The 11,777-nt window shown below is 31.6% G+C and overlaps 1 pseudogene across 1 annotated transcript; it reads right to left on the bottom strand.

The window, feature by feature from the left end:
• Nucleotides 1-344: 344 nt before the first annotated feature.
• On the bottom strand, nucleotides 345-4,466 carry LOC148280413 (out at first protein pseudogene; annotated as a pseudogene). Its single transcript, XR_015822614.1, has one exon. The product of XR_015822614.1 is annotated as an out at first protein pseudogene (transcript).
• Between the last annotated feature and the right edge of the window lie 7,311 nt (nucleotides 4,467-11,777).

The following is an 11,777-nucleotide window of genomic DNA, read 5'->3' as shown; positions in this document are numbered from 1 at the left end:
TATCATGGATAAAAAATCCTTCGGATTTACACGACACTTAATGTTGAACCATAAAAATATTTAGAGGTAAACAGATATATCTCCATTTTGAGCATTAAAAAATAAAAAACCAAGAAAAAAATATTACAGTATTAAGAACACATGAAAATAACACATTTTAGAAAGCAAATTTGATTCAAGCTCATTAAAAAATACCAGATTTTTTAAGTATACAAATCAGTAATTTGTCTCTCCTGGAAAAACTAATATTTATTGTATGGGACAGCATGCTAATAATTATCACCCCTACAGCGTGAAATAAAAAATATCAGTTATTTTATCAGGAAAAGTAAAAGACATAAGAGTAGTTTTGTACAAATTAATGGCTTTTTATTAAAATCGCATATTTATTTACAATGAATACATATTTATATGTACCTATAAATACGTACAAATTACTTTGATTCAACGGCTTACTTTACTTTAATAGTAAAATTTCGTCCTTAAATAATTTCAAAAGCAGTTATTTCACAAAAGTATATTATTTTCTAAGACCGATAAAATAAGTATCGTTTTATTTTTTGATAGATACATTTAAAACAAAATATTGACAATCAATAATCTAAGGACACTTTAGAAGGTTTGTAAGAAAGAATGTAAATAAAAAATTATAAATGAATCTATAAACTTATATTTATAAACTATGGCACACAAGCTTAAAACCGGGTTGTGGTCCCGTGGTAGTATTGTGTACTCACGGGCCAAGGGTCCGAGGTTCAAATCAAAATACCACATTCGATTTCAATTTTTCCAGCACAAGTTATTTACGACTTTTTGGAAATGGTCTGAAAATTTAAATACTTGAGTAAATAATAAGAACTCAATTATTCCCTTTTTTTTTAAATAATGAAATAAAAGTAAAACACATTTTGGAAAAAACATACAACAATGTTTATTTTAGGTCATATTGTAATATCCTGCAATTTGAACGTTTTGCAATATTGTCGGCGACAGTTACCTAAATTATCACATGATGAACATTCAAAATGTATGAAAAACTATCGAAAAAACAATTATAACTTATTTAAAAGGTATCGAAATTATGGTGTACTAGACTTCAAACAATAAAGTTTAAAAAAAATCATACTTTAAGATTTATGAAAATACGATTAATTTATTTGCATAAACACAAAATGATAGAACTGTTAACCTTAAATCTAAATTACATATAACATTATTAATGTGACTTGTTTCGCCGTTGGAATAATTTAACAAAATATTATCAATTAATAATTCAAATAATTTTTTATTGATGTAACAAAACGATTTGATAAAAAAAAACATTAATAAAGTGAAATTAGTAAATTTCTTAATTAGTTGATATTAACAGGTTATACAATATAATATTATAAAAACAATGACTATCTAAAACAAAGAAAGAATTTGTGATAATGATCAGTAGTGTCATCCAAAGCCAACACTGTCAGAACCAAAAGCCTCGTTTGAACCAGTGAAATTAAGATACTCAAAAATTGCTGCCAAAACCCTTCGTGACAGAATACGAAACACAGAGATCTGACGGATATGCGAATATTGTAAGATAGGGACGATAGAAAATAAGGTTCTGGAATTAACATGTGACCAGAACGAAATAATCAAGAGCCGTAAGAACAGCGAGGGACAGTTGAGCGTAGTTATGCAGAAAGCAGCCAGCCCACATCTTTGAAAAAATGAGATATTGGGGTGTTATCGGGTGCTGTAAGGTCAATTCTATGTTCTGTTAATGTTTTTAGCAAAGTGATTTTCGTACAAAAAACTGTGATAATCACCTTCTAAAAATAGTGTTTATCCCAAAAATGGCATTTCTCAATTTGCAGAAAACACCCACAGCTTTAGAAAAATCTTACAGTACTTTTAAACCACTACTGAAACTGGTCAAATACCTAATGAGAAAATCGTTTGAAATATTTAAAAAAAAACTGATTCATTAATTATTTATCATTGTCAGTCAAAAACATTCCAACTGTTATGTAGATTTGATTATTAACTCTTTTCACAAAACTGCTATTATCTCACTTTCACTTTTCTATGACTGGCTGCTTTTAGCATAACTGCGTTCAATTTACCTAAATGTAGCAAACTTCAAGGATGACCTCCAAAAATGTTAAAGGAAAGCTGCCAGTTCACCTCTCAAGAGGAAACTTGAAGCAAAGAGTATAAGGCCTAAAACAAGTGGAAGAAGAACATTATTTTTATCAGTGTTGTAGATGGAAATACCTACGAATGTTCGCATATAAAAATAATACATTCAAGTGCTACATAAGATTAAGACGTTTTACGTGCGAGTAAATTCTGTAATCGTCCATTACGGGTTAATTGTTTTACTTCACGTACGGTTCAACTAAATCGTTTAACTAAATCTCCGGCATTTCTTCAGACTCACCTAGATAGAAGTGGGACACTTAATCTTTAATTCTTAGTTAAGCAAAACGTTTAGGGACTTACAAGATGCGAAGAAAACTGTAAATCGTAAAACGGAATTAGAGAAAACAGGAAAATACGCACTGGTTTATGTTATTCCCACGGCAAACATTTTCAGAAACTTATCTATAAAATTGCTATAAACGGGAGACAACATGGCGCACTTGGAGAAAATACCCCGAAATAAGAACATGAGAAAGTAAACATTTAGCATTCGTGTAAACAACTTTACATAACTTGAGTAAAACAAAAATAAAAAGGATTGTTTCCCATATGGGTAAAACTGCAGTCTAAATCTACCGATCATAAATATGTTGAGAATATTTTTATGGCAGCAACGGTTGATGCTTCATACATTTGAAGTAATAAGTCCGATGGCCTGATCCGTTGAGATACTCAGTATCAAGTTTGAACAAGTTGACACTTGTCAGTCAGCTTAAAAGCAAAAAAATCGTTTTTTTCATACACACTGCTATAAGTGGAAAAATCTAAAAATATAATTGTATTTTTTTAAAACAACGCATCTGTCAATATAAATACATTCATAAATCCGCAAAGAGTTAGTACCAAGAAAACCATTCCGTAATTTGAAAGGCAGTTTCTTGTTTAAATTAGTGTCATTTAGTATCAATGGAAATTCGAGACTTCTAGTCAAATGCAAAACAGGTACCTAGCCCTGAATAGTTAAGAGTTTTGAAAATTCGTTACCCGTTATAAAAAATGTTCGCAAATTAGGTACTGCGAAAAAATCTATCTATATATTATGAACTTTTTCTATGTATAAAGCAAATAATTATATGTTACCTACAAAAGATTATCATCAAGTATCGTTGTCAAATCGATTTAACATCATAGACAATCAACAAATATAATAAATAATCAATGGAAGAAGAAACGCAGATGGTATACAATAGTTAGTAAACTCGCAATAGGAAGATTATTATTAAATTAATGAGGTTTTTCTCTGACACATATTTAAAAAAAAAATGTACTTGGTATCTAAATACGATCAAAAATATATTAGAAACTAAAAATGCTAGTTGACAATAATATCACACAACAAAGTATTAATTTCCGATATTTTATAAAACAGGTCAAGGGCGCAGGCAATGTAGGTACAATAATTATATGGACAATCTGAATACAATCAAAAAATTGTTTGTACTGTCACTGCTATAATGGTAATATATTAAAACATTATATAATTTACATTAATAATTTAGTCATATAAACGGGTAATTTCAAAAACAAATATTTAATTAATTAAAATATAAGATATTTCTTTAACAAAGGTGAAGCTGTTGAGGATATGAAAGACTATGTACTTGCTTATGATGATTATCGGTTGGGTTAAGTGATTACTTTGTAAAATGTGCAACATTTACCGCTCTGCCAAGTACCGATGACATATTATAAGCTCTGTAAATGCCTAGACTTTAATATTCTCTTCAACAGCTTAATATCTGTCCGAAAAAATCTGAAAATCGTCTCCAAAGATTTGAACATACCCAAAATATCGTTGATTGATTTAAAGCAAAAAATACATTTTCGATTTCCCTATTGCGAAAAACCGACATTAATTTGTAAGCTTTATTTTTGTAGCAAAATGCAAACACAATACATAGTATCGAAAGATTTCGAGATAGAAAAGAGGTTCGTAGAAAACTGTAAAAAGTGTCAAAGTTCGTGATCGCGCACTGGGAAGACTTGTCGGCCCGCTCGGGGGTCATTCGTCCCACAGGCAGTGGTGCTTCCGGTGGACGTAGTAGTCGAACAGTTGACAGCGCCGGCACGTGTTGATCCCGCAGCGGTATGACGCGGCGGCGGGCGGCCCGCGCCCCTTGCAGTACTTCAGGCCGCAGGGGTACCAGCCCACGCACACCTCGAGCCGGCAGCGGCAAGGCGCGCGCCCCTCGCGCGTCGTGGCGCACGGGGGCGCGCCGCTGGGGAAGGGGCGCGTGGACTCTTGCGCCAGCTCGAGCGAAGCACCTGAGGAAGAAAGGAAACTGATTTATTTAACCATGGCCAAAGTCGAGGAAGTGCAGTAGTTAGACTTGTAACGGGTTCCTACAGAACTCCTAGTTCACAACACATATTTATAATATACACTGAAACCTCTTTTCACGCTGTTGCGTGAAAAAAAAGTATACTAAAAAAAGAACAAAGATGGATAGGTTTCCTTGCATAAAAATCATTTCGGGATTTAAAAAAAAGAAACTGTTAATTATTAATTTTGCTTTCATTTCATTAAAAAATACAACGCAACAAAATACTTTAAAACAATTTAACAAATATTATTCACTATCACTCTCATATTATAAGTATTATTTTATACGCCTATTAAATAAAAGAACGATGTATGAAATTCCAAAAACGAATACCTAGTATAATTGTATTATTATTACACATTGTTAAATTAATGTTAAAATAAATTTTTGATTTAATATTTGTACCGTGTTATTCCAAAACTGTGTAAAAAGAGTTTCCGGTGTACAAGCATTTTTATCGATTGAAAGTCAATTATCATTCGTTAATATAACACACGATTGTCCTTTTCATTTTAATTTCGAATATCTTGTTGTGTGATTTCGTCCCAGTATAATATTGAAATAAATTTTGAAATTACTGTAATTGCGCATCGGCGTCGCTAGTACTTATTGTAAATGAGTTTTCTACCGAAGAAGGACGCCATAAATTTGGCTTGGCAGCACGGTGGATCTAAAAATTACATTTTGAATGTTGTTTCTAAAATTGACGGCTCTATCTATGACTTACCAACGATGAGTTTGATTTTATACCGAAGAAGGTCGGAAAAAGTTTGTCTAGAAAGTACCACGATTGACCAATGTAAAAGTTGCGTTTAGAATGACGCGTCCAAATTTCACGTCGCTACGACTTACCTTTTAGTTATTACTACATACAAAAAGACACAAACGTTTATTTTCTACTACTACTACCATCAAGATCACGCCATTTCTCCGTAGGGGTAGGCAGAGAGAATGGACCGCCACACACGTCTATCCTGGCATACATTCGTAGCTTCTTCCACATTCATACATCTTGTCATACATGCCCTTCGGTTCTGTCTGCTTTTGACATGACCAGACTTAAGATTTTGGTTTATCTGATCATGCCACGTCTTCCTTGGTCGTCCTCGTCTCACGTTGCCGTTCATTTTCGCCATATATATTGTTTTACCATTCTTTCGTCGTCCATTCGTTCTACGTGACCAAACCATCTCAGAGACCCTTCAGAGACCGTTTATTTTCTGTTTTATAATATAGATGAGACCTTAGTTATATTTGTATATATAAATGTTTATACAGCATTTGGTATCGCTATCCTCTACTTGTCTTCTGGGTATTATAAATTGTTCGTAATAATTCATTTAAATCTTCAAGTACAAAGAATAAGGACATTGGTGGACTTATTGTTAAAAGAAATATATCCCATCCAACCAAAAAACAGACTAGTTAAAAGAAAAGTTGGTCAAAAATTTTAACTAAAAAATATATATATATCATAAGACACATACACGAGAAAACCAAAGTAATTCAAAATAATAGCTTTCTTTTAATGGGGAGATAAGGCTTGCACATATTTACTTAAACAAAAGTATATTATTTTGAAGGATGAGGAATGTGGGATGTGGTGATGAGTTTGAAAGGGGAAGAGGAACCAGGAAAGAAAAGGAAGAAAAAATAAATTATTTAAAAAAAAAAGAAACGAAGTAAGGGTTCTAAGGATATATGTCAATGTTTCAAGTATTTCTTGAAAGTGACCTGAGAAGGTGCATTTTTTCCAGGAGGAGGTTGATCATTGAACAGAAAAATAATTGGTGAAAGACGATGTGCTGTGTCCAGGAATGGAAAGTGTTATCTTCTGAGAAGAGCGAAGCGATAGGATATGATCAAAAGAATGAATTGAATTTTCAGCAAGATATTTTGAAGCGCAATAATTGTATCTGTGTTCAATTAAACGGCATCAATCGCATAGACAAATAAATACCAGTTGTGGTCTTAGTTCTAAAAGGCGTTAAATACGCATTTCTTTCATATACAACATAAAAATATTATTTTTATTTAAAAAATGAAAACTGCGATAATAAGTGCAGTGAAATGCTTTATTTGTAGCGAAACGTGGACTTTAATTTCCAAAATTAACCTTCGGAATTGGCGAGTGTTCCTCTTCGTCAGCACTTCAGTGACTTCATAAATATTCATTGCGGGCCATTTCTCCAGCGCTATTCACTGGGCGGACAAATTATTATGAAATTAAGGAATGCGAATGGTGGAGCTTAATAAAACAAAGGAACTCTGTTGTAGAACCCAAAACTAAACTAGGTGGCTAGTTATTTAACTAAATCACACGGTGTACGATAACAAACTAATTTTGTTCGAATTCAAAGTTTTTAGAGTAAACTTTATGGTATTTAAATATAATTTGATTATTAAATGCATTTCGTATTCATATTAACACATGATACAGTTTTATTAAAAATGAAAGCATAACTTTAATGCCTATATTTTCATATTCCTCAATAATTTCTTTATATCGGTTTAGATATTTACCATTGCCTTCGTTTCCATTAGGAAAGCGGTCTCTTATAATTTTATTTTCTGTTAAAAGAAAAGATTTAAATATGTTAACAAAATTATTAAAATATTTTTTTTTAAGACACACGAACGTTCAAAACGCTTATTTTTCATTTTAAATTCAATCTAAATACAGACAAACTTCAAAGAAAGTTTTAATATTAACTCCACATTTAAAACTGGGTACTGGTCCCGTGGTAGGGTCGCAGACGCGTGGATTATTGGTACAAGTTTCGAACCCCGTTCTGCCATAAATTGATTTCCATATTTTAGCACAGTTAATAACGACTTTGAGAAAGTGGCTAAACTAAAATAATTGGGTATAAAGAGACCATTTTTTTTTTCAAATTAAGTAGGTAATAGAATACACATTTATTTTATGATTGTATTACCGAATTAATAATTTCATCGCATTGAATAAAAAAGGTTCTATCAAACCAAATATATTTTTTTCCCTTTAACTTTTATAGTATTTATATTTAAATATCGGTTCTATCTGTATCAAAATTTCCAAGAAAAACGAAAACGGGTTGTGGTCCTGTGGCTAGTGTCTCGGATTTACGGACCAAAGGTCCGTGGTTCGAATCACACTCTACCCCAACTTGATTCCATTTTTTAATAGTGAGTTATTTACAGCTCGTTGAAAAATTCAGAAAAATTAAAAATTCCCAGAACGGGTTATTTCAGCTTACTTTTTTCAGGCAACTAATTTTGTCCATTTTGACTTAATCGTAAATAAATATTAAGTAAACTAGCTGGCGCGTCCAACCATAGAGCGCTTAAGTGGTTTGATTGTTTTCTGTAACATATTCTCTGAATACTTACCAATTTGGCGTTCATTGTTATTCCAATGTAAAAGTTAATTTGTAAATACAAAGGAAAAAAAAGAAAGCGGCTTTTTTAAAAAGCAATAAATCAATATCACATTTGGGTCAGTTTATTAAAAAAGCATTCAAACATAAGACTTAAAACCGACAAAAAATGTATATTTTATCTTAACAGATAGACACAGTATGTCAAGTATTATTTAATAATGCACGACTTAATTTCAAAGGGGAAAAACAACAGAATATTTGCATAAAGGAATAATGAACCCTTTAAAAGGAAATGATTTCAATTTGAAAAAAAAGACTACTAGATCCTAATAAAGTTAATTAAATCGTGTTTACAACCGAATCGATGAAAACCAATTTCCTGCAATAAAATTGTATTTCATTGTCTTTTATGAATATTCCGAAGAAGATAGAAGGTAGTCCGAAAAAACGAGACAGGAATGAAAAGTACCATGCATTTGTTAACAGTAAAAATAGACTGGGAGATAAATATAAGATTTTGTTTCTGTGCCATTGTTTCGTCTGGCGAAATCTCTAATAGTAGGATGGTTCTGGATCAGAGATTTTCAAAGTGAGCTATTTCACCCTCTTTACATCTATGTTATGTGACGGTAAGGCTCGAGTAACGATTGAGGGGAAAAAAGAAAGAAATAGGCGTCAACACGAATAAAACAGTGTCCCGAGAATTTCCTTATTATAATAATGACACGAAAAAAAAAGTTAACCATTCTTAAGTATTTGAAGATAAAAATATATTAAAGTTGAAATCACGGCATCCGAAAAAAGACGATTTCATCCGATAACAGAGAATGTGTATGACAATATCACAAAAAAACAAATGCAATTATATATGTGTAAAAAAACCATATGTTATTTTATTTTATTTTATTCAGAAAACATACAGTCATACAAAATAAGTATTAAGAACAACAATTTTTTAACACAAAAAGACCAATTAAGTTTTCATAAATTAAAAAGATATAAACATTAAGTGTGACAAAAAAAAACATAAATAAGAATTTTAAGTGAGAAAAGAATAATTGTTGACATTTGCGTTTTCCATGGAGGTAATAAATTAAAATAAATAAAAATACCGAAGGTACACTCCGAGCCATACGCGCACACACATGAACGCACATATAATCTACCTATTCTGTCTAATTCTATAATTTAAGATATAATATTTGCATGAGGATATGTATCAAAGAATATCTACAAATTGTATATTATTTTATTTTTTATTTAATTATCATAAAAAAATAATTCTACAATTGAGGATATATTTGCAAGTAAAATTGTATTGACGAATATCTACAAATTGTATGTAATTTTAAGTATTATGTATCGGTGTTGAATTACCTCATAAAACAAAATAAACGACGGTTCTCTACAACACCGTATATCTGCAAATCGACAACCATTACGGATTCTGGTAAAATTAAGCTTATATACAAGTAATATCAGTATAATACCATTATATTTTTATACGCAATTAAATTGAAATATTTTTGAAGCATTTTTCCTCTAAAATATTTTTGGGGGGTGAGGATTAAGAAAAAACATTCAAAGAGCCGATAAGTCAGACCTGTTTAGGAAACTCTGTTCCAAGACGGTAGGGGGATATGTAGTAGGGCCAGTTTTTCGATTGTCTCAGGAAACGTGATAAAATATACTTCCGGAGGCTGTAGGCGGCAATGGAGATGGCGATAAAATTGGTACGTGCCTTCACGACCCGCTGGTTCGGTTTCTACACAGTATTATCTCCAGACGTAATCCGATTTGAACGGATACGGCACCACCAGAAAGAAAACACTACACTGCCATTGTAAATTGTACATTTCACTGCCGAATTGAATTCAGATAAAGAAAGCACAATCCTAACGTATACAGAACTTTACGATCAACGAATTGCAGAATATACTGCAAAAATTTGCTATTTGCTTTATGATAACCGAGGGATATTTTGAACTGCAAAATTTTGAATGAAAGAATCATATTAATAAGGTTTTAGATATAAAATTGCTATATAAAAAGAATGGTTTGCTTCAAATACATAAAGATAAAATAAATAAAAGTATTTCTAGGTCTTAAAACGTAAGTACGCGATCTAGAACAGGCGGTAATATCTTAATTCCTAAATTAAAAACAACTACTGCACAACATCATTATATTTACAGAGGAATATTTTTCTTTACATCTATAATTCTTCTTTATGTGACACTGATTGAAAACATCGTTTACATCTTTTTTGTAATTTATTTATGTTATTCTAAAAATATTACTGATTAAAAAAAAATTAACTATTGTAAGACGTCACTCCCTATTATGTACACGAGAATTGTTTATTTCTTTTAGGCAATAGGAAACGTTAATGTAAATATATGTATTTGATTAATGTAAAAAATTGTATTTAGTTATAATATTGTATTTTTATTTGTTATTAATAAAAAAAAAGAAAAAAAAAAAGACTGGCGGCTCATTACGGAAGAATTTTTCAACTTAAAATATATAAGTGGGTTCCAGGGACAAATCGTCTAAATAAGTGACTGTGCACAGCTTACCATTGTATTTGACTTTCGATAATAATGTTTTATTGTAAATATATTTATTCGAAAATGAATTTTTTTTTATATTTATTTTGAAACACCGCCACCGTTTATATCTTCCTATAAAAAATATTTATTAAGTGCGGCCAGCGCCCAGCTCGTTCTTAGTGAACGATGAGAACTGAGTAAAAAGGAATCGGCCAGTGTTCAGTGTTGACAGTTACTGCTGAATGTCATTGTGGTATTTGTTAATAAACTTTTGTACAAGTATTGTATTAAAATAATGTAAAATAAAGGTACGTATATCGCGTGGATAATAATTATTGTTGTTTGAGTTGATTTTCACAGAACCACAGAAAATTATGTACTTTAAGCTGTTACAAATTAATGAACATTTTTTGTAGATTACCTATAAAATAAATCACGGCTCGCCACTGGTAGTTTCACATTAAAAATATTTCACTTTTAAATTTAGATTTATTTAATGCATTCGTTGTTATTTTGTGAATTATGTTATTTTTTTTCTTTGTGTAATGATTTATTTGTTTGTAACACCAACTCAAAAATGTGTTTTTAGTATTAAAATAGCACAAGTGATATAGATTTTATGCACAGATTTTGTCTGATACTTTATGTATTACACATTGCGAAAAGCGTTTTTTTATCATTCCTCGAACCTAAAATATCACAATTTAAACGAAAACAAACATTTTACTTATCAGTTGGGATCATAAAACAAGTCTCCCGGACAAAATATTTGTTAAGAAAGCAATAAACGTGGCAATGAATTTTATGTAGACGTATCAAATAAGTAGGTTAAAAATTTCACGGGCTGTAGTCCTAAAAGAACAAAAAAGCCGTAAACAAGTAAATAATTAATTAGGAATGTTTTCGCAAGCAGTTAACAGTTAAAGGAGAAAACATTCACAAAACTCGCTGCGAATTAAATATTCCGTGTTCCCCGAGGGTAAATGTGAAGAATTACACGGGTCATATTTTGAACCCAATTTTACAACCCTTTTAAGAACGCGGGGAGATGAAATATTCAGAGTATGGGCATATTCCGGTTGGCGGACTACGGAAATGAATCCGGGGTGTATTGAATATTTAAAACAGAACCGCGTACTTCGATACCTGAAATTGAAAACGGCCCGATTTCCTCTAAGGTAGCTTCAGAGTATGTTAAGCCGCTCCCGCCCCGATGTATGTTCAGTACCCCCAGTACCATACCTACGTGAATGGAGCAAACACGGGCTAATGCACTGTTTTCAAAGCTCGTCTGCTTTATTACAGTTTTGTTTGTCTTATCGATTTACATAACAGAAAACAAGTAGACCCATAGA

Source organism: Micrasema longulum, unplaced genomic scaffold (assembly GCF_059751315.1).
Source record: "Micrasema longulum isolate JH-2025_06_02 unplaced genomic scaffold, ASM5975131v1 h1tg000581l, whole genome shotgun sequence".
NCBI classification, from domain to species: domain Eukaryota; kingdom Metazoa; phylum Arthropoda; class Insecta; order Trichoptera; family Brachycentridae; genus Micrasema; species Micrasema longulum.
The sequence above is the reverse complement of the archived record's forward strand: the minus strand, read 5'-3'. Positions and strand labels throughout refer to the sequence as shown.